Here is a 22626-nt window from a genome sequence, read left to right on the forward strand (position 1 = left end):
GGTCTCAATTAATGAGAATTTCTTCTCTATGTGGGAAACAGTCAAATCAAGAACAGAATCATTAAGACCAGCCTGATGTCAGGACAGTGGGGCTGCATGACATTAGTTTACAGCAGGTCTGTGCAGTAGAAATATCACGGGAAGTGCGTGTAGAAAGTTTTTAGTAGCCTCATTTAAAGAAGTAAAATTAGTTTTACACTATGTTTTATCTACCCCAATATGTGCAAAATATAATTTCAACACGTATTCAAAACACTTATTATAGAGCTGTCTTACACTCCTGTATTCATATTAAGTCTTCAAGATCTGGTGTGTATTTTACATTTTGCAGCACATCTCAGTTTGGACCAGCTGCATTTCAAGTTTTCAACAACCACGTATGGCTATTGGCTGCCATATTGGACATACCACAATCCCTTCAACATACTTCCAATGGTGGCTGATGCTTCCGTTTGAAGTTTTCCCGATATGGAGTCCCGGGTAATGGGAAGACCCTCTCATTTAAGGGGAGCTCCCACGGCAGGAAACTTTTTCTTATCTTACACCCCAAACTGCTGCTCTCTTTCACAGAGTTTACCGGCAAGAGTAAGAAAAAGACATATAAACAATCAATTTCCACTCCCAGGGAACAGATCTGTCAGCTCTACCTTTTCCATCTCTAGAGAGATGGGCCCCAACTTAAGTGTCAGCTGCTACACAGTGAGGTGATCTCAAAATGGGCTGAGCGAGACAAGATGCAAGTCTAATCACATCCCAGATCTGTCCTTGTTTTGCCTGGAAGAAGACAGAACCAACGATCTAGCTCAACTTAAAAGTCTACCTGAGACAGGAGAATAGAGCCTGGCCTTCACACAGGAGTACATGTAGTCCCATCATATAAAGATTTGTCAACAGCTAACTCAGGCAGAAGGTGACTAATTATAACAGTATAACACCCATGTGATTCTCATTTAACTGCAATCCTTCCTCCCTTACCAGTGGTATTCATTCTAGCCAGGAAGAGTGAAGAAAGTGCTTTAGAGCAGAACCTTTTCTTTCCTTGTGTTTAACTCTTAATCTTGGTAAACTGATCATCCTCTCAAGATGTCATGTCTCCAGAATTTTATAATGACAGACTTGGTCTTCACTTAATTAATACCCCTTTTTAATTACAAACCTTTCTTGCCTACTACTGCTGTTTTGTGACTCTAACACCTCAATCTAGAGCACCATCAGTGACCTAGTTGCTCAAGCTAGAGATGTAGGGTTCCTTCTTGAGGCTTCCATCTCCCTTAGCCACACACCCGTACTCTTTCCTATGAAGATCCATGAGAATGGGTAGCTTTGGTTGCCCTGTCTGTGCACTGCCTTTCCCCAGTGAGGAAATGCCATTGGGCCCAACCTTCCTTGAGCACTTCTTTTGATCCATTGTGCTTTCCCTGTGACACGCTGCCCTAACCTGGACAAGGCTCAGTCTGGGATGCTAGAGTGGCTGAACTGGGGAACATTGTCTTTTGTTCCCTACATGCATTGCCTTTTACAAATGCCTCTCAAAATATAACTCTCTATTTGAAGCTCTTCTTTCTAAAGCTGTCCTTATCCTCCCAACTTTCTAAGGCCCACAACCTTGGTTGCATTACCCAAGACCCTTGCTCTAAATGGCCATAGTGCCATTTCTCTCTATGCGTTTTTTTCCCCTAGGTGAAGTTCAATGTGTTACTCAGGATTTAGCACAGATATTACTTGTTTATTTCTTCAGTGAGATATTGAAGTAGGAACTATATTTTGTTTCCGATCCCAGCGTAGTTACTGAGGCATCTGGTGTTCAATTAATATGTATTAAATGAATGAATGAATCCAGGTGGCGCCATTCTTAGCTTTAAGATCACAGAGATTTCTTGTCACACGCTTGGCCTGGCCAACCTCCCTGGCTAGTATGACTTGTCTGGCCTCCCAGTCAGCACAGCCTCCCTCCGGTTGTCTCTTCCCCCTGATCGGCGGTGATGCTTGAGTGTCAGTGATCCCACAGGCTTCTCTGGCCCTTGTCTCTCAGGATTGAGGTGGTATATCCTACTTCAGGAAATGCCTCCTTGCCAAGTTCCCCTAGGTGAAAGACTTCCCAGGACACACAAGTCACTGTCTCCTCCATCTGGTCTCTGCCTCAAACACTTTCTAAGGGCACAAGGTGGTCTTTACTATTCAGAAGCTGCAGTCAGCCCAATATGGCTGCTCCACCAAGACAGAAGGCTCTTGTTGGCAATTACATTTTTGTAACTCTTTTGCACACCTAACATTTGTCACTGACTCTTGTTGATGATCTCCAGTTACCTCTACTGATACATTCCAGAGAATTTTGCTTGAAATGAGCACTGAACTTATTAACCTCTAGTTTTCTAGCGTTTGCTTTGGCCATTAAAAAAATTGACTGTGATTTGCTCACCTCAAGTATCTGGACACATCTTCCATGGTCTGTAATTTCTCAGAGATACCATCCATGCTTCTAAGGGCACACCTCCCAGCTCTTATCAAAACTGTGGACATAATTTGTGAGTACCGGCAACCGGCATGCCTTTAAAGCACCTTGGATCGTGTATTTTTCTCTCCCTCCTACAATCCTCTTCTTTTCTGCCTCTCTTCTGCCTTCCCTTGTTGGAGATGTCAGATGAGTCACATACCGTCTCTGCATCTCGCCGTCTGGGAAGATGGGAGGGTGGGGCTAAGTGATCTCAGCACTTCTTCCCAGCTCCAAAATTATATGGTTCTGCAGTCCTCTAATGGAAGCAAAATAGGAGTTCAGGTTGCTCTGCCTTTCCTCTGGTGCTGTTATCATGTCAAAGCATCTCCTCCCAGCAGTGGCCTTCCCTTTCTTATTCCTCTCCACGGTAGCTTTAACAATCCAATAAAAAATAAATCTTTAATGTCATGAGCATTTGTTTTCCAAGGCCCCATACTCCCTTTGAGCTTCACTTCTCTGACTGGCTCAGACCCTTTTGCCACCTTCTTTGTGAACCACAGTGCCACGGATCCATGCCTTAACTCCCTCTGCTCAACTCCTCAGGAGTGCTTCACACTAACCCCAGATTTCAGGAATTAGAACAATAGTGTGACGCTCCCTAACCTCTCACACTGGAAATCTCTTTTGTCTGTTATCCAGGTGTTCCTGTCCTTAGATAATGAGAACTTGGGTTATGAGATTTGTAAAAAAGCTTTTGGCAATGGAATTTTACAAACACACACGTGCACACGCATGCACGCATGCACACACACACACGAACACACACACACACACACACACACACACACACCTTTGTAATTTTTTTTTCCCTTACAGCAATGGACTACCGAAATTTGTAGTTAGACTATTATAAACTGTTTGTGTTTGCAGAAATGTTCCCTTAAAAAAGATAAAGAGGGGCGCCTGGGTGGCGCAGTCGGTTGAGCGTCCGACTTCAGCCAGGTCACGATCTCGCGGTCCATGAGTTCGAGCCCCGCGTCGGGCTCTGGGCTGATGGCTCAGAGCCTGGAGCCTGTTTCCGATTCTGTGTCTCCCTCTCTCTCTGCCCCTCCCCGTTCATGCTCTGTCTCTCTCTGTCCCAAAAATAAATAAACGTTGAAAAAAAATTAAAAAAAAAAAGATAAAGAGAATCCTTTCATTCCAATAATAATATCACAACCTTTCAAGAAAGAGCAAGGACTATGGGATAAAGGAATACAGGCAAGTCACTATCAATATTTCCAGAGCAATCTCTCCCCCTTCTTCCCTACTTTGGTCCTCTGGCCTAGAATCTATTGAAGACGTACGTACCTGTAAAACTAACGAGGTTTCAAACAGCTGTGGGCCCTGCCTTCTGGGGGTTTTTAGGATACTTTGTGGGCGGAGGCAGAGAAAGTAATGTTTGTGCCTATCTTAAATAGTATAAAAAATTAAATGGAATTTACCATCAAATCATGGGAAACTCTTAAATAGATTTCTTAGCACCCTGGCCTATAATAGGAGACAGGTGGGCATTTTGAAAATATTCTTCAAAACAAAGTCTGTTGTGATTTTTCAAGCCCAGGGATGATGTGTATCAGATATCAGAAGGAAGCATTGATCCTTGTAGTCTGACATTTGACAAATTGCAAGTTGTATCCTTGCTCATACCCTTTAATTCGGAGACGGAAGTGTTGTTTACGGTTTCGTCTTTGTGGGTGGATCCATGTGTTGATGTGTGTTGTTGAGCAGGGTAAGATTGCCCACATATGTCCACGGATCCGTAGGTAGAAACGTGGCTTATCACTTTACATTTTGGTTTTATGTCCCCAGAGCTAGCTTTTCAAATTGATATAGTCAATCCCTTTTTCTACATACATTGTTTTTCATAAGTTACAGGCATTAGCTTACACAAAAACGGCATTATTAGGGAAAACCTACTTTTGTTTTCTAAGTTTAAAAATAGTAGCCTAGGAGAAACTCACTAGAAAATATCATAACCATTCATTGGGAAAAATAGTACCATTCAAATAACATACTGTATCGTCCATTTGTGTTCCAAGCGAAATGAAACTTTATTTTGATTGGGGCTGTCACAGATAATTTCTGCACGTAAAATACACCTAGGGACAGCTTTCAAATGGAGTTGTCACTTTTTGTTTAGCAGGCAGGAGACTCTCCATTGTTGTCAAACCCTCTTTACAAAAGCGTCACTAACCCAGTGATACACAGTTGTAGAGAAGAGGGAATCGTCACTCAGCTTACTTGGAACAAAAAAGAGCAAGGTTGGTCTCTGTCAGCGCTCAGTGTGTCAGAGGGCTCTTTTGTTTAGCTGGCTTCCCTCTAGCCAGCAATGCTTTTATAGTCTTGGAATTAGATTTCTTTCTCCTGTGCTCGTTTTAGAAAGGTGTAAATAGATTAACACATATTGTTATTCTCTGCATACGTAAACTGTATCATTTGTGTTGTCTACTCAACTTATGAAGTCACGGAAAGGTAAGAAGAAAAACTACACCTTCTCTAGCCTTCTCTAGATTTACACACACGCATGAACACACACACACACACACACACACACACACACACACACACTTCAGTGCCTTTCAAAGTTGTCCTGGTTTTCTTAAGATTAGAACCAAGATGTTCACTTTATCTGGGACGCCTGAGTGGCACAATCAGTTAAGTGATCTCAGCTCAGGTCACGATCTCGCGGTTCATGAGTTCAAGCCCCACGTCGGGCTCTGTGCTGATGGTGAAGAGCCTGCTTGGGATTCTGCCTCTCCTTCTGTCTGACCCTCCCCCACTTGTGCTCTCTTTTTTTTTTCTCTCTCTCTCTCCCTCGCTCAAAATAAATAAACGAACTTAAAAAAAAAAGATGTTCACTTTTAAAATGTTAGTAACATAATATAGGTTAAATTTTGTCCATTGCTAAAACAGTCAAGTTTTGTCTTTAAAGTACATAGGGGCCATCATATTGGGTTTTATAATAATAAATATTTTGTGTCATATATATGGGATAATATATAATATATGGTATAATTTACATCATAAAAGGTGGGCTGAATAAATTATGTTGATTTCTGTGTGTCTCTCTCAAGACCTCACCTACTACATCCCCAAGAAATAATAATTCTCTATCCTTAAAACTTACTTGATGCTTAAAATTCCCAGAAGCAGGAGCCAAGTGGAACAAAACAAGATGGGGAAAAATGGCCCCACAGCTCTCAGGTTCTCTAGAACACCATTTGATACCTTGGAAAGTCCTCAAACGTATAGTATAGCAAAGTAAATCAAGGAAAAGATGAGCTGTAGACATCTCTTCTGGTTCTTGGATTCTGTGATTCTCACAAGGGGGAAGGGAGGTAAGTGAGAGAAGGAAAAGCTGAATAGAGAGAAAAGAACGGGACAGAAATGAATAGAGAAATGGATAGTCTCTTGGATTTGAGGGAAGAGCAACTGATGACCAAAAAACTTAAAAAAGAAAGAAAATGACCAAAACTGAAAGCTGAAGTGACCCATTAGAGCAGAAGCTTGGCATTTTACAAATGCCAGTAACTGCTGGAGAAGCTCATAAAGAAAGAGAGTTCTGGGCTAGGAAATCTCCCGTGATAGTTTTCCTACTATATAATCCCCCCATTGTCTCCCATTATAATCAACTCCCATGGTAATTTTCAATTGCCAGACCTCTAAAAACTCTCCATTCTCATTAATAAAAAGAGGACTTCTTTCATAAATTTTGCATATTACCCATTGCAATATTCTGCCTTTCAAATCACAGGTTAATTTTTCATGGATCACTTATGAAAAATACAAACAAACTTAAAATTCTGTTTATAATTCAGACGACCAACAAAGTAATGAGATTCTGTGTTATGGTAACTGTCACATCTTGTCTCGGCCCTGTTGTGTCTAAATGTTAGCTCTCTTATTAAGCTCCATTAGAGGGTTTTACAATCCAAATTGTTTATACGCTACTGGTTTTCCACTGTCTGACGGTAGGGCACGTTTCACTCATTATTGTTGGTGGTATCTTACATCATTAGTAAGAGCTGGAATAACATTCAGCAGGAAGGCGGCATGCACTAACTGAAATGCCTCTTTCCTACAAATTTCCCAATGTGCCATTTTGAGCATATCGTTTTAGAAGTGAGGTTCAGTCTGACACCTAATGAGTAGGGGAACTCTTTTTTTCCCTTTGTTAAATTTAAACGACCCCTCCACTCCCAAATTTATATTTTTGTAAACCTAATCCGCAACCACTCGTCGTCCCCAGTGAAATGTTTTCGCTCTCTTTCTGTATTAGATTTAAAGTAACTAATATCTGTGGCTTTCTTGATGGAGTACAAAGGCACCTTCACGATTCCACTCTTCTTCGCTGCTACCTTTCCTCCTGGTAAAGAAGATGAGAAAGCCCAATGTGATAGAAGGAAAACTCCTTCTCAAACTACCCCATTGATACATACCAAATTTCTATCCCAGGATAGTCAGTTCTGGCTCCAGGGCTATCTATCTTCCTTTCATGTTTTTGTTAAGCTACCCTATTATTTTCTAAATTTTCTATAACAAATGTTTTATATTAACTTTAGTAACCAAAAAGCTAAAGCAGAAAACAAACCTACAATCGCCAATGAGCCCACAACCTAGACTTGACCATCCTTAACATTTTAGAGGATTATTCCCGGGCTTGTTTCTTGAATATCATTGTGTATGAAATATATAATTTGTGTTTGTGCGTAGTGCTGACACGTTTATACACATATACATATGTAATATTTACATGCATATATAAATCTTGGGATCTTTCCTTTTTATCATTATGTTGTGCTTTTGTGCCAATTAATCTTTTCACAACCATCCCTTTTAATGGTTGTGTAAAAACAACACCGCCTAACTGTACCCTAATTTATGTAACCTTTTCCTTAATGCTAAACAGTTAGGGTGTTTCAGAATTTTCAGTGTTATGAATTACTCTCTGATAAGCGCTTTTTTACATACATCTTCCTACACAGCTTGGATTATTTCCTTAAGATACCTAGAAGGGAAATGATGCATTAAGGGCTTACAGCATAGTAGCCAACATTTTCCAGGAAAACTGAAGCCATGTTTCGAATAGCAGCGTAGGAGAGAGTTCGTTTCACCCCATACCTGACAACTTGAATGTTATCTCTTTTTCCCCCTTAAATCTTTGCTAATTAGGTGAAAAATAGTACCTTATCATTCCACTTTGAACTTCCTAGCTTCCTAGTGAGGTTAAGCATTTTGATGGAAGCACAGGTCTGTTTCAAATTACCATTAGAGGTTTTCGTTCTGCCTCAGCCTTGCTCCATTACCAAGAGGAATAGTTATTGGAATCAACCTCTGTTTCTTCCCTCAAAAAATCTATTTGGATTTATCAAGATGTATTTGGATGCAGGTTTTTATACCCCTCTTGACAAAAATGAATGATTGCTCACCTGGGTCTTTTAAGCACAGAACTAAGCCACATCTGTTTGGATCTTGTTTTAATCGACTCCCCCTTACCCCCAAGTAGAAGAGGGGTCCCTTTGAATAGGCAGTATTGGAAAATAAGGCCCTCATAGTAGCCAGTGAAAGAAGTGTCACATCAGGGTCTGGACATTGCTATGACAACACAGGCTCCATCTGTCACCACTCCCCTAAGCATGTGTGGCGCAGGAAACCCCTCCACAATGTTTAATCTGAGAATTTTAATATTAAATGTATATTTGACATTGAAAGCTCACACCTTATTTGCTATTGTCAGACTCAGTTGATAGACAGCTAGGTCAGTCTCTTTTTATAGTCCATTTCTGAGATGAAACTATAAATTTTGAAGCCAGGCTTCATCATTGTGGAGAGAAAAGCTTTTGCAGCCTATTGTTGAAATATAACATTTTATAGGATTTATGAGGTCCAGATTCAGGAAGATCATTTGCCAAGCACTTAAGGCTGGTTTTGCTGCCCTTTGCTTTTCTTCCCTCCTGAAAACATATATAGAGGGGGAAGTCCATTAGAAAAGAAAAATTATGAAGAAGAACTTACTTGATTCAATACAAATGTCAGCCTAAGAAAGAAAAGGTCCTGAGCCTTTACTGTGAGGAGGCTCAACCACACGAGGCTGCTCCTTGGTGATAGGAATACTGTTTGCTTCTGCAAATGAAGTGGCATCATATTTGTTTTGATATTAAATGCATGTCTCTGATTCTGAGCAGGCTTTTGAATTTAGGCACATAATACCAATCGTCTCCAATATGCTTCCGGGATTCTTTTTGAAATTCCATGATATGACGGGCTCTGTGATTTGGTCATATTCCATTTAGCTTGTTTTATTGCTGCTAATTTTACACAGGAAAATAGATTCTCTGAAAGTTGTGATCACAGTAGCTGTCAAGTGGTCGAAAATGAAGAAAACCACCAGACAGTGTCAGATTTATTAAGCACTGTAGAAGTACAAAATTAATTCAGTTCTTTGTCTTTGAAAGGTTCAGTGTCCACAGGCTGGATTTATCCTAATGGACAAACGATGGGAGGAACAATACTCAATTAGCTATCTCCTTAGCCAGACCGCACGTTGTTGGAACGCATGTAGGGTGAGCCACCGGTGCACCTAAGCAGACCTCCAATTTGTTCACTTTGACTGCAAATGACTTAATTTAACATTTTTCTAACAAATGCATTAGGTAGAATGGTGATGTTTCCTCTCTGGGTTTTTTTTTTTTTTTTCTGAAAAGAATCACTAGTGAAACCATGTTAAGTAGGCTTCTCACTCCATTTGTTTCCAATCACTACCCTTAATGCATGAGTTTCTGAGTCGGCTGTGACTTTTCCAAGCCCCCCAAACCCCAGCAGCGAATGTGGCTGGAGAGTTCTGACGCTACATCTATTGGACCTCTTGGAAAATGTTTTCTGTGCATGGCATAATTATCCCAGTGCTGGACCATCTTCCTGTAGTCCTTTTTTTTTTTCCTTTCCTTTAGCATGAATGAATTTCCCATTATCCTCTCATTAGAGTTACAGTGTGCAAAAGACTTTGAAAGTAAAGTTTTGGTTTAAGTCCCACATGAACCATTTCTATCTCCCTGTAAAACTAAGGAATCATTTATCAAATTTATTAGCTGTGAAGTTCATCTCCTAATCGTGCATTTGTCTCCTGTTATTTCGTGGTTACAGCATTAACATTTTTTCCCTCAAAAATATTAACCTTCTGCCTTGCGTGTTCTGGTGGTATGATGAGAACACCTGTTGCTTATACAGGCCGACACTGTCTTCACATCCCTTGTTATTTGTGGGTGGATTCCGAGTTGATGCCATGTGAAGATGCACTTCAAACAAAATTCAGTAACTATCTGTCTGGCCTTTGTTGGTCAAATTGCAGGCTGTCAAGCCTCCGCGCGAAACCCTGATGCAGGACTGCGTCCTGAACTCTGCACATGTTCACTTTTTGCGCTTTAACTGCCTTTCCCCCCTTTAAACGACAAGGAATATGCATCAGGTTATTACATGATTAGTTATCTAAACTATTTGATGAGTGGATCAGCACACCGGCACGGAGTCTGGCTCGTATATTTTTATAGCAACTCTGTGACTATTCTCTTTCATACAGGATAGAGGATGTGTATGGAAACAGTCCTCCTGAATTTTTTATAGGTTCACTCCCTTTGCCATTCTAGCTGCCGTCTCCCACAAAATTTGAGTCATACCTCAACCGTATGAATCCTCTTTTAATGTTCGGTTGCCCTGAAGTGTGCAGTTGCGGAATATGTCTAAACATCTCAAGTGAAAAAAATTGGAGGCATTGGTTTTAACAAAAGCAATAAAGTAGCTACAGCTGAAAAGCATTCCAGAGGTAAATAGGCGTCTTCCTTGCTGTCAGACTCTTGCTCAGTGAAAACACTTTAAGAAGCACATGATGTTTGCCTCTCTTTCTTGCTCTTGTGTCTAGTGGGGGGTCGGAAGGAAGGAATTCCATTTTTATGGTCCCTCCGATGTCAGTATGGAGCGCTCCAATGTGGGAAACAATATCCACCTTATCTGCCTGAATTACTGAATTACTCCGTAATTTCTTTTGGACATCAGTGTCTGCTCTTCAGTCCCATTAATATTCCAACTCAGCACTAAACTTGGAGAGGGTTGGTTTGGGAAGCCCCACTCCACTTCACCCAATCCCTTACCAGGTCTGCGAGGCCCTTAGGTATCAGAAATTCCCTCCGGTATCAGAACTTGTCCACAAAGCATTAACTCGTATACAGATGAATGCCATCTTCCAGAGCTAGACATCCGTACCATCCGTGTTTCAAGGGAGATCAAAGCCTTGAGCTGAACCAGGGTTGAAGTTCTGGCAACAGCCTGAAGGCAATGGGTAAGGGCTAAGGGCTTCCCAATTACCCCGAGAAAATCTACCTCTGTGCCCTTCTTCCCTAGTCCCTAAACCCCTTTGCAAGATCCAACCAGTTTCTCCCGAAAATATTAATTGGTGGATTTCAAAATGTGGGATGTTAGTTTCTAAATTAACCTGGAGCATCAGGTTGAGGGCTAAGTTTTCTACTAGCCTGACCGCATAGGCAGCGACCTTATCCCATTCGTAACATCGTAGTCCATTCTCTTTTCCCCGGAGCTGGACTTGCCTTAACAACAAGAAGAATGCTTTTGATTTTACCGGATGTGGAATGCAATATTTCCACTTGGCACTTCTCCCTTTAGCCCTGCTCAAGATTTCAGCTACTTCGGCGGAGTACTGGCAAGTGATTTGCTTATTAGAAAACTTTATTAATCAGAGTAGAGTGCTATTTGGCAATTAGATTTTAATGAGAATGGGGAGCTAAATTTAATTCAAAGTTAAAGGTCAGCAAATGGTGCTAGCCTACCTTCTTTAAAGTGCCTGAGCTTGGACATTCTCCGCTTCCGGACAGTTTCACCTGGAAGTGTGCATGCTGTATTTAGTATGAAATAGCATGGAAAAGGTTTCTAATGACCCCGTTTCAGCACACATCTATTCCATGAGCATTAATAAGCCAAGTGCATTGCTGCTTGGCTAGACAATTCTTATGGGAGTGGATGGCACCAAGACGTTAGCGCAATTGCTGGCTGGAAACAGGAGACCATGAAAACATGATGCAATGGACAGAACTTCAAAAACTTGTAATTTCTTTAAGTGGTGAGCTATCTGTGCAGTAGGTTGCACAAAACCATTCAGGATGTACTCGTTGTATTCAGCTTATGAGCTCGGGAATGAGAAATACAAAAAGGAACCCTTGTCCAGGCAGCAGCTAAAGGTGTTGCTGACTAGTTGTTGCCGTCCGACCCTCCTGCACATACTCTCCACCCACAGGCATACACCTTCCCTCACCCTTAAATAGCACCATTGTTTCTCCCTTTTCCCTCCCACTTCGCTTGGCACTTTGGCAAATCACTTTCTTGTTTTCAACCCACACAAAAAAACTGTTTATTGAATACATCCCAGGCGAAGGCAAGGTACCAAGTTCTACAGAAGGCTCAAGAAGGATTATTGCTTAGCCACTAGTGGTTGGGGGATTAAACAAAGATTTAAAGTAAATGAAACATATAAATGATCATGATGCCCTGAAGAGGAAGGTAAGGGCCATGATAAAGGTACAAAGTACTGTGGGGACGCCAAGGCAGAAAAGACTGCTTTCTGCCAGGAAAGTTCACAGAATGGCCTGGACTTGGAACAAAATGCTTGTGCATTCATCTGTTTCTCCCCACCTTCATGACCACCAGCTAGACCGGTCTACCACTCTTCCTCCCTTGTACTTCTGCAACAACGTCTATTCTGTCTTCCATGGAGAAGCCAGAGCTGTCTGCTAAATATTTAAATTAGAAGATGTTTCTTCCTGGTTCAAAATCTTCTAACACCATCTCATTTCATCTAAAGTCAAATCCAAAGATCTTACCGGGTCCTGCAAAGCATGTATGATTTCACTCTTGCCTATTATCTATTTGTCTTTGTCACTTACCACTTTGTCCCTTGAGCATTAAGCTCCAGCCGTACATTCTTTCTTTCTGTTCCTTTATCTCATCAAATTCATTCCCTCCTAAATACAAATCAAAACCACACTCAGATATCACCTCACGCCAGTCAGAGTGGCCAAAATGAACAAATCAGGAGACTATAGATGCTGGAGAGGATGTGGAGAAATGGGAACCCTCTTTCACTGTTGGTGGGAATGCAAATTGGTGCAGCCACTCTGGAAAACAGTGTGGAGGTTCCTCAAAAAATTAAAAATAGGCCTACCCTATGACCCAGCAGTAGCACTGCTAGGAATTTACCCAAGGGATACAGGAGTACTGATACATAGGGGCACTTGTACCCCAATGTTTATAGCAGCACTCTCAACAATAGCCAAATTATGGAAAGAGCCTAAATGTCCATCAACTGATGAATGGATAAAGAAATTGTGGTTTATATACACAATGGAGTACTACGTGGCAATGAGAAAGAATGATATATGGCCCTTTGTAGCAACGTGGTTGGAACTGGAGAGTGTTATGCTAAGTGAAATAAGCCATACAGAGAAAGACAGAGACCATATGTTTTCACTCTTACGTGGATCCTGAGAAACTTAACAGAAACCTATGGGGGAAGGGAAGGAAAAAAAAAAGAGGTTAGAGTGGAAGAGAGCCAAAGCATAAGAGACTCTTAAAAACTGAGAACATGGGGCGCCTGGGTGGCGCAGTCGGTTAGGCGTCCGACTTCAGCCAGGTCACGATCTCGCGGTCCGGGAGTTCGAGCCCCGCGTCAGGCTCTGGGCTGATGGCTCAGAGCCTGGAGCCAGTTTCCGATTCTGTGTCTCCCTCTCTCTCTGCCCCTCCCCCGTTCATGCTCTGTCTCTCTCTGTCCCAAAAATAAACGTTGAAAAAAAAAATTAAAAAAAAAAAAAAACAAAAAAACAAAAACTGAGAACAGGGGCGCCTGGGTGGCGCAGTCGGTTAAGCGTCCAACTTCAGCCAGGTCACGATCTCGCAGTCCGGGAGTTCGAGCCCCGTGTCAGGCTCTGGGCTGATGGCTCAGAGCCTGGAGCCAGTTTCCGATTCTGTGTCTCCCTCTCTCTCTGCCCCTCCCCCGTTCATGCTCTGTCTCTCTCTGTCCCAAAAATAAATAAACGTTGAAAAAAAAACTGAGAACAAACTGAGGGTTGATGGGGGGTGGGAGGGAGGGGTGGGTGGGTGATGGGCATTGAGGAGGGCACCCTTTGGGATGAGCACTGGGTGTTGTATGGAAACCAATTTGACAATAAATTTCGTATCTTGAAAAAAAATTCATTCCCTCCTTAGGGCTTAGGCTTCAGCTATTTTCTCTCTCTAGAATATTCTTCATTGAGATGCTTCTGGATGGTTTCTACTTATAATTCAGACCTTTGCTTAAAAGAGAGAGGACTTTCTTGACAACTCAATCTAAAGTAGCCACCCAGTGGCTATCTTATCACCACATTGATTTTTAAAAATCTGGGTGGCACTTACCACTGCTTGATATCTTTTCCCATTGCTTTGTGTATTGTCTCCTTACTAGAATATAAGGCCATGAGGTTGTGGGTCTCATACTCCCCTTACATTTCCCCAGGACCTAGACGCATTGTTAGGGAATACTAGGTGCTCAGTAAGTATCTGCTGAATGAATGTAAGAATCTTGAAGGATTTCACAGGTAGAGACTCATTCCTTTAGCTACTGTGCCAACTCAACTACTCACACTGGAAAAACACCTGTGAACAGCCCCTGTCCTCACACTTTCTATTCTTCTGGACGTAGGCAGACAGACAGAAATGAACAACGAAACAAGGAAGATCTCTTCAGAGAGTGATCAGCGCTACAAAGGAAACAAACCAGCGGGGTAGGGAGTGACTGGAAGGGCTCTGCATGATCAGGTGGCCAGAGAAGGCTCCCCCGGCAAGGGAGAGCATGCCCTGAAACATCTGAGGCAGAGTGTGTCAGGGAGAAGCAACAGCAGCTACAGACTCCTAGAGCTGTGACCAGCTTGGGCTGCCCACAGGGCAGGGGAACTAAGAAGGAAGCTGCTGGGCACGGTAGAGAATGGTCGGTGATAAGGCACAGAGGGGGCAGGGTCCAGTTCAGTGAAGAGCGACCACATGGACCATGGGGAGTGGTGTGAGGATGAGTCCACACATAATGACAAGGCAGTGGATGGTTTTAAAGTAAAGACTGATATCATCTTAATTATATTGTTTAAGAGGGAGGAGAAATAATTACAGGCGGAAGAGGTGGTATGGATGAAGGCATGGAGGAGGGGGTGCGGGTGAAAGCTGAGGGGGAGTTTAGGGAAAAACAAACATTTCCCTAAAGACCAGATTGCAAGTGGGGCTAGAGGAGCGGAAGGCTGGGTTGGAGATGTAAGAAATGGGAAGAGAGCAGAGGGGTTCTTAAAGCAAGAGAATGACGTAAGCGGAACCGCGCCTTAGGAAGGCTAATTTGGCAGCAGATAAGAAGAGAATCCCAGCCGAGAGACTAGTTGCCAAGCTGTTATCATGGTCCAAACAATGAGTATATGAACTAGGCTTATAAGAAGGAATGCGTGGAGGGAGGGGCATATTGCTAGACACAACTGATTACAACTGATTGGATGTAGAATCCATGAGAGGAAAGAAGTTAACCATAATCTAAAAAATATTGATATCAACAGTGGCTTGCTTCTTGAATCCTTATCATGTGCCAGGCATCATTCTGACTACTTTAAATTTAATAACGCATTCAATCCTCAGATCATACGCATAAGGTCTTACTATCATCATCCCCGTTTCACAGATAGAGAAGTTACATGACATCCCCAAGGCAGCCTGTCCTCTGAATGCTAATCACTGTTCCCAACCTTGATGAACATGAAGAAGGAACTGAAAAGCCAGGAAAATAGTAGGGAAGGTGGATTTTAGGGGAGAGGTGAGGAGGTTGTTTCTGGAGAAGATGAGTGTAAGATATCGGTACATTTCAGGTACAAATGTGGAGCAAGGACTGAGCCTGGTCTTTGGGGTGCCCTCAAAGTATCGTAGCTAGAGATGCACACTTTCATGCAGGAGGACCGTGTTGAGTACATGCGCCATGTGAGGCACCCTGGTGGTCATCTGTTGAATGGATGGATCAGTCGATGAGTGCACATGAGAAGGAATATAATAATCAAAGCCCAAGGAGTAAACAGTATCCCCAGGGGTGAAAATATAGACAAGAAGCAGTTAGAGAGTCTTAGAGAAGGCCGGCATTTAGAGCGACGTTCAAGGAAACAATGAGATCAAAGAAGTAAGGAAACAAAGAGAGACTTGCCAAGAGACTTCCTGTCCAGAGTCCAGTCCTGCAGAGAGGTTAGGATTCTGCTGAGCCTCGAGGGCGCACTTTTGGCAGTGGTGAAAGGGCAAACCAGACTGGCATGAGCCCAAAGGAGACGATGGAGGTGACGAAAGGAGACAAAGGACCATTCTTTTTAAAAGTTTAGTGAAAAGAGGGAGGGAGAGAGAGAGAGAGAGACAGAAGGCAGCAGCTTGAGGGACGAGTAGGGGCTACTGGACAGTAACACTTTGTAAAGGCTTTTATTGCTACTGAAAGAAGAGAATGAGGAATAGAATCTTCTGGGCCTCTGCAAGGGTGTGAGTGTCTATACCTGTGCTGACACGAGCAATGGGGGCCCGATCTGTGTAACAGCAGGATTACATCAAGCCTTAGGCACCACTTAATTCAGAGCCATGCCCTGGCAAAAACCCTCCCAGGGTGGGTACCTGGGATAATAGCCAGCTGGATTAATTTGGTGACGCCCTCATTTAGATGAGGGTAGAAAGTACTGATGTCATCATGCTGCTGACTTTATAGAGAAGCAAGGCTTATTTCCTCACTGACAAGAATTTGTGGCACTCAGCAGCTGTTTAAAAAAAGAGAGAGAGAGGTTCCCTCCACCCCCTTCTTCAGACTTCTCTGGACTTACATCTGTCTTCCCAGCTGTGAGCCGCTGAATTCCAGGGTGCAAAACCAAGGGAGATAAGTGGGAGGGGCGTACAAATAATGATTACATGCTGCTTAAATATAAATCTTGGTTTATTGTGTGTTCGTGGGCACATGCCTTCAAATTCAAGTGTGCGCCTCTCTCTCTCTCTCTCTCTCTCTCTCTCTCTCTCTCTCTCTTCCTATCTGTCTGTAAACCGTGATGGTATTAAGCCTATGTTTTAATAAATATTTTGTTTGCTCTATTCCCATTAATATTCATAGGGAAGGGAGCACTTTGGGTTTTGTGATTTCTAATAAACATTGATGGTGTTACTAGTTTGTACTAAGCATTCAGTATGCTCCATCAAAATGGCAGCTCTAATTAGGTTCCTTGAATTAGCTAATGGATTTTGAGAAAGATGGCTTAGAAAGCTCTTACAGCTGTCCAAGATATTCCTGCCATGGCAGAAAGACAAAAGGCCCCTGGAAGCTACAGACTTCAGAGCTTTAGAAATGCAGCTGACAGTTAAAAAGATAAATTACATTCATATTTTTCCAGTGAAAGTCCTAATACTGAATTAATGTTATTCCTGTAGTGAACATCCATTAAGAAGCTCATTTTATTATAAGGGTGCATTGTGACCATTAGCTCTTTTCTTTGGCCCCCTCCGCACTCCTCCTCTCCTTTTTCTCCCTCCAATTCCCCAGATATTTTGGATATAGTATTAAAAAGCTTCTTTGAAGGAGAGGAAATAATTCCCCTTCTTTTTGTAGTTTATACATTTAAAGCTCTCTCAGATATACAGTAGGATTCAGTTGAAAAAACTGTCAAGGTAAGTAATAAATAAAGACATAATATAGTGATTCAATTTAAGCCGTCCGGCTTATATTTTATGTAGAACTTGGGAGGGGAAAAAAGAAAAAAAAAGCTCCTAGCTAGTGGGCTTGTTTACTCTTGGATAAAAGATGATTTTGTTGTTGAGTGGGAACTATCTCAAAGAAAATGTGATACCTCCTCCTTTCATCTTACATGGGATGTACAAAATGATGTGGCATCATTCAACGTGTTCTTTACTTTTCCTCTCTAAGAACGAGCTTCTTTAACAAAATGATGAATTGATGACATCTGAATGACTATACTTAATACATCTGCAAATAGGGAGAAAAAATAGTTGTTAGTGGAATGGATAGTGATAAAGTTCGTGACAAATAGCGTAATTCAGGGAAAATATACAGCCACCCATAAGCTTCCTGTAGCTGGATATGTGAATACTCATTAACTGTCTAACTGTGCCCCACATAGCATTTTGCTTTCAGTTTATCCACTTAGAAAACCAATACCTGTTACTTTTTAATCTGCAAAGTTACCTTTCTCTAAGAACACAGTAAATCCTTTAGGGGAATGTTTCCTGGGTCGTTAACTCTCAACCGTCCAAATTCTGTTTTCCCCATTTGAGTCTTTGTAGCGCGTCTGTTTTTCTAAGTCCTGCCTGCCTTTTGGCCTTTTTTCTGCTCATTAGTACCTTACCCAAATGAGGGGCTGGGCATGGAAAAGAATGTGCAACTTAAGGCAATTAATTGGGGGATTGTTTACAGCTCTCGGAAAACACTCACTGGGAAAGAAACTAAAGTTGTTGGTGTAAATGAGTTTGGGAAGTCATCTGTAGTGCCTATTTTTCATGTTCTTCCAAATCTCCCATTTCTACGGATAATTGAGAGCTGACTAAAATACTGTTGCCCATAAAGCTTTGGAACTAGGGAAGAAATAAGAAGGAATAGTGTTGATGCAACATATAAGTTACAGATCAGACAGCTGCTTTGCCTCAGTCTGATATAAATAAAACAGAAAAGCATTGTTATGTGAAGTGCCGGGGGGGAAAAAAAAGATACTCAATTATTCCCCACACGTGACTTTGCCATGATGGATAAAAGGCATAATTGACATCATGTTTATTGAAAAAACTAGCAACTGTCACACTGTGGAGAGGCTACTGAAAGCTGGGGGAAGGCATGTTTTTTATTCATTTTCACTGTGGGTTATTTATAGAGTCCAATTGTCAGCAGCGTAGTGCCTAATTTCCCCTCTTCTTTGATAGTCGACGACTCATACACTTTTCAGATCAAGAAGACAGCTACAAATTGCCCCATGGCACATACTCAGGCACTACCATTACCTCGCCTGAATGGAGCAACGGCTATTTATTAATTAAGATTCTGTGACTACTTTCCCTTAAAGTGCCAGTGAAAATAAAAGTCTTTGTCAACCCATAATGGGTTGGTTTCATTGGCTTTGTTTTGTTTTTTTAACTTTTTGCCCTCCGATTTGGCAGCCAGTGCCCTGTTCCTAATGGGAAATTTATCACTATATTAACAATGCGTCATGCTTCATCACCAGTTAATGTTACTGGTTAAACAAGAGCTCTGGTTTTAGAATGTTCAGTTTTCAAGTTGAAAGAAAGGCGCAATGTCCCGTTGCCTTGAACTAAATTGGCCCTCCAGGCACAGTATCCAACAATTAGGGAAGTAGAAATGGAAGAGGACTTTGGTCAGTGATTTGGTCAACCAGGTAGCTTGAACTCTATACACACCCTAGAAATGATTGAAGGTGAGGGTAAGAAAGCCCCACAGAGGTCCACTGGTTCCTTTCATAGTTATGACATGTGGGAGTCAGAGAAAGTAAGGTTCTCCCAGGATTATCCTGATGGAAAGAATAATTCTGATGATGACACCGACCCTATTTGAAATCCTCCAGTGATTCCACATCAATGTCCCTTCTGGAAAGATTGATACGTGGAGCTATTCAAGTCCTACCGGCTCCATTTCCCAGAATTTCTCCACCCACTCTCACACGTGTGCCGTGCCTGACCATGTGCCCCATCATGCTGCCATCCTTTGACAGGGGATGTGCCTTCCACTGGCACGCCCAGCCACCCTCTCCTTACCCTTGCTCTTCTTTTTTTCCTTTTCTCTGGCCTCTGCAAACAGACCTAATCACCTCTCCTCTGGGCTGCTGCAGGACTTCATTATGCCTCATGATACTGCCACGGAATAATTGCCACATTAGGCTGTAATTATTTACTTATGTCTCCATGTCCCCCCCACAAAGCTGTGAAATATCTCTAGGATCGAGTCTGGGTCTTAATCACCATTACTGCACCAGGGCCAGGGGCATAGCAGTATTTAAGAATAAATAAATGTAAGTTTGAATAAATGAAAACATTCAGAGGGTTTTTAGAAAACTTATAAAAATAATTGATGATCTAAGTTTGATACCAATTTGTTACTTTCTATTCCACTTGGAAAAGAAAGTTACCATGCCCCTAAGAAGGATCTTTAAGAATCTGAACATCTTTTAAAAACAACTGAAACCGGCGGTGGGAGATGATAACGTAAACTGTCTCTATCCCATAAATCCCTCATGTCAGAAGGTCAACATGAGGTTACAAGGTTACCAGAGCTCACTTTACACCCAGGTAAATGAGAGCTCCGGAACATTCTTGGGTTTGACACCCTTTGGGACCTAAGTAGCTGTTAACTTTTTATGTGGCTCTTTGAAGCTGCGAATCTATTTGAATTGGGTAATTATCATAACTCTATTTAAAATTGCAGAAGAGTTCAGCATTTGTGCATATAGGTATAAAAGGAACGAATGGAATTAAGCTAATATCAAAACACGTTCTAAATAAGTTCCTGGACTTAACTGATTTTATGCTAATCATATCAGAATACTGCATATCAAATTCTGTGTTTATGAACTAGTATGACTTAGCCCCATGTGTGTGATAATTAAGATCGGCCCCACAATCACATACCTATGTGACTCACGCATTCCTGTTGGATGTTTAGACAGTTTATTATATATCCCTTTAATGGGTACGAAAGTAAGGTCTAGCTTCCATATCACATGTACTTAGAAGGTTTTGTCTCCTAACATGTAGTGTTGAGCTCCTTAATCACAGTCTTTCACTTTTTTTAATCAGAACACTTGTTTTTTTTTTCTTTTTTAATATTCTTTTCTCTTTGTTACTTTAGTTATTTTCCCAACCTTTGCTATTGGAAGGGGGGGAAAAGTCTTGTTATGTGAGTAAATAATTGCTATTTTTATCTACTGACATTTGGTTACCACAGCAGCATACAATAGCCTATCTTGACTGATACTATCCTCTAAAACAAAAACAAAACAAAAATAAAAAACCCACCATCCATACACTAAATCACTTACAATCTCTAAATTCTGTAATCGATTAGGCCTTATTTTCTTATTGTCTGAAAGGAAAGGTCTAGCTGTCCAGCTGTCAGGTTTCAGTGGCCTTTGATGGCATTCCATGATCCCCTGGGAGAAGACAGACCTTCTACGTTGCTTCCTCTGAGGAGGAAGGAATTTCACGGGGGCCTAGGGAATTCCCAAGGTTTTATGGCCTGCAGCCCACAAAGGCTTATTTTTCCCAGAATTGACCCTAAAAGTTTAATCCACATCTAAATGTCAATATATTCCTAAAACTCGGGCTGTGTTGGATTTAAGCCTAAAATACAATAATTTTATCTTGCAAGTCCTGCAATTGTTGGTGAGAATTTCTTTGAGGAGGGGTGTGTGTGTGTGTGTGTGTGTGTGTGTGTGTGTGTGTGTAGTATCATTAATTTGTTCAAGTACTATATAAGCAACAAAAGTTTATTTCTCTTTAAGTCGCTTTTGTTCAACTCAAGAAGGTGAATAACCGTTAACATAATGCAAGTTGTATAGGTTTCTTCCATTTACTTTTTTATCAATGCTTTGCTAAAAATTTCTTTTGGACTATAAAATTGTTCAAGAAAACTTGGAATGTTTAATGTGGAATCATGTCTCAAGGTTAGTTTCTAGAAACAAAAGTTATGCGTAGTCAGAATTAACCTTGGAAAACACTTTCGGAGAGTACTGGATTGGACCCTACCTGTAATCTTTCACCATACCCATCCAACAGAGTTTCTTTTAGCACTGTATCAGATAGCTATTCCTCTGGTTGGACACCAGCTGAAGCGGTTGGCTTGCACATAAGGAGCCATGCTGTATAAGTAATGCGTATCTTAAAATATTGGAATCATCTAAGGGCACCTGAGTGGCTCAGTCAGTTAACGACCAACTTCATGATCTTACGGTTCATGGGTCCGAGCCGTGCATCAGGCTCTGTGCTGACAGCTCAGAGCCTGGAGCCTGCTTCGGATTCTCTGTCTGCCTCTCTCCCTGCCCCTCTCCCACTCGCACTCTGTCTCTCTGTCTCTGTCTCTCTCTCTCTCAAAAATAAATAAACATTAAAAACAATTTTTTGAACACTGGAATCATCTTCAGCACAACGTAAAGCATACGTTATGAGAGACACTTAGGAGCAGACACCAGCTGAGGGATATCAACCCAGCTCATGTCCAGGACCACCTGTTTATTACATGGAATGGCCAATGGGAAAACTATCACTATTTAAATTGCTATTTTCCCCAGGCTCTCATTTCTGTCTAAGCTTAATAATTTGGTGCGTCACTTAAATACGGTTAAATGGTACAATATCACTATAACTCAGCCATTTAAGATGAGCTGTAACTGTATGAATTATGGTGCAGAGTATGGTTTATTTATCATCTTTAACAGAAGACACAGTGGATTCACAGTTCCAGATTGGTCCAAATCTATTTTTCTTTGCATCTATGCATGCTTGTTTTGCAAAGATGTAGAGTAGAAATGAAAGGCTACTTTTTCTGCCTTCCAGTTTGAACTTTTCAACTATATTTTAAAATCGTTCTCAAGAAATGAAAATTACCATATGAAACACTTGATAGATTCTTTCTGTGACCCCCACATATTTTATATTGTTAATAAAATTGGGAAAATTTTTCAAGACAATGTGTATCATATGCTTATACATAACTTTGAGTGTATCTAAACCATGTAAGGCTCAGAAACACTGCCCTGTGTCAGAGGAGATATATTAGAATACTATTCAAAATATGAATAACTCAAATGGATATTTTATGACTAATGTCAAAACTGGCTTCTGAAATTTGAACATAGCCAGAAGGTCATTGTACAGTATCAGAATAATGCAATTATGTGTTACAGGCTTATAATGGCGAGTTGAGGCTGTGAATAATAACTTGTGTGTTGTTGAATTGTGAATAACCGTATCGCTCCTAAGAAATTTCCACTTTGGCTAGAAATGGCCATAGAAAAGCAGAATGTTCTGATTAGAGCAGGGCCTCGCATTGTCTCAAGTGA

At 41.4% G+C, this 22626-nt stretch overlaps 1 protein-coding gene across 2 annotated transcripts in view; it reads left to right on the plus strand.

The window, feature by feature from the left end:
* Positions 1 to 22626, plus strand: part of PARD3B (par-3 family cell polarity regulator beta) — a 1020722-nt gene that overhangs the window by 884189 nt on the left and 113907 nt on the right. The gene's annotated exons all lie outside the window — the stretch shown is intronic.

Source organism: Prionailurus bengalensis, chromosome C1 (genome assembly GCF_016509475.1).
Source record: "Prionailurus bengalensis isolate Pbe53 chromosome C1, Fcat_Pben_1.1_paternal_pri, whole genome shotgun sequence".
Taxonomy (NCBI): Eukaryota; Metazoa; Chordata; class Mammalia; order Carnivora; family Felidae; genus Prionailurus; species Prionailurus bengalensis.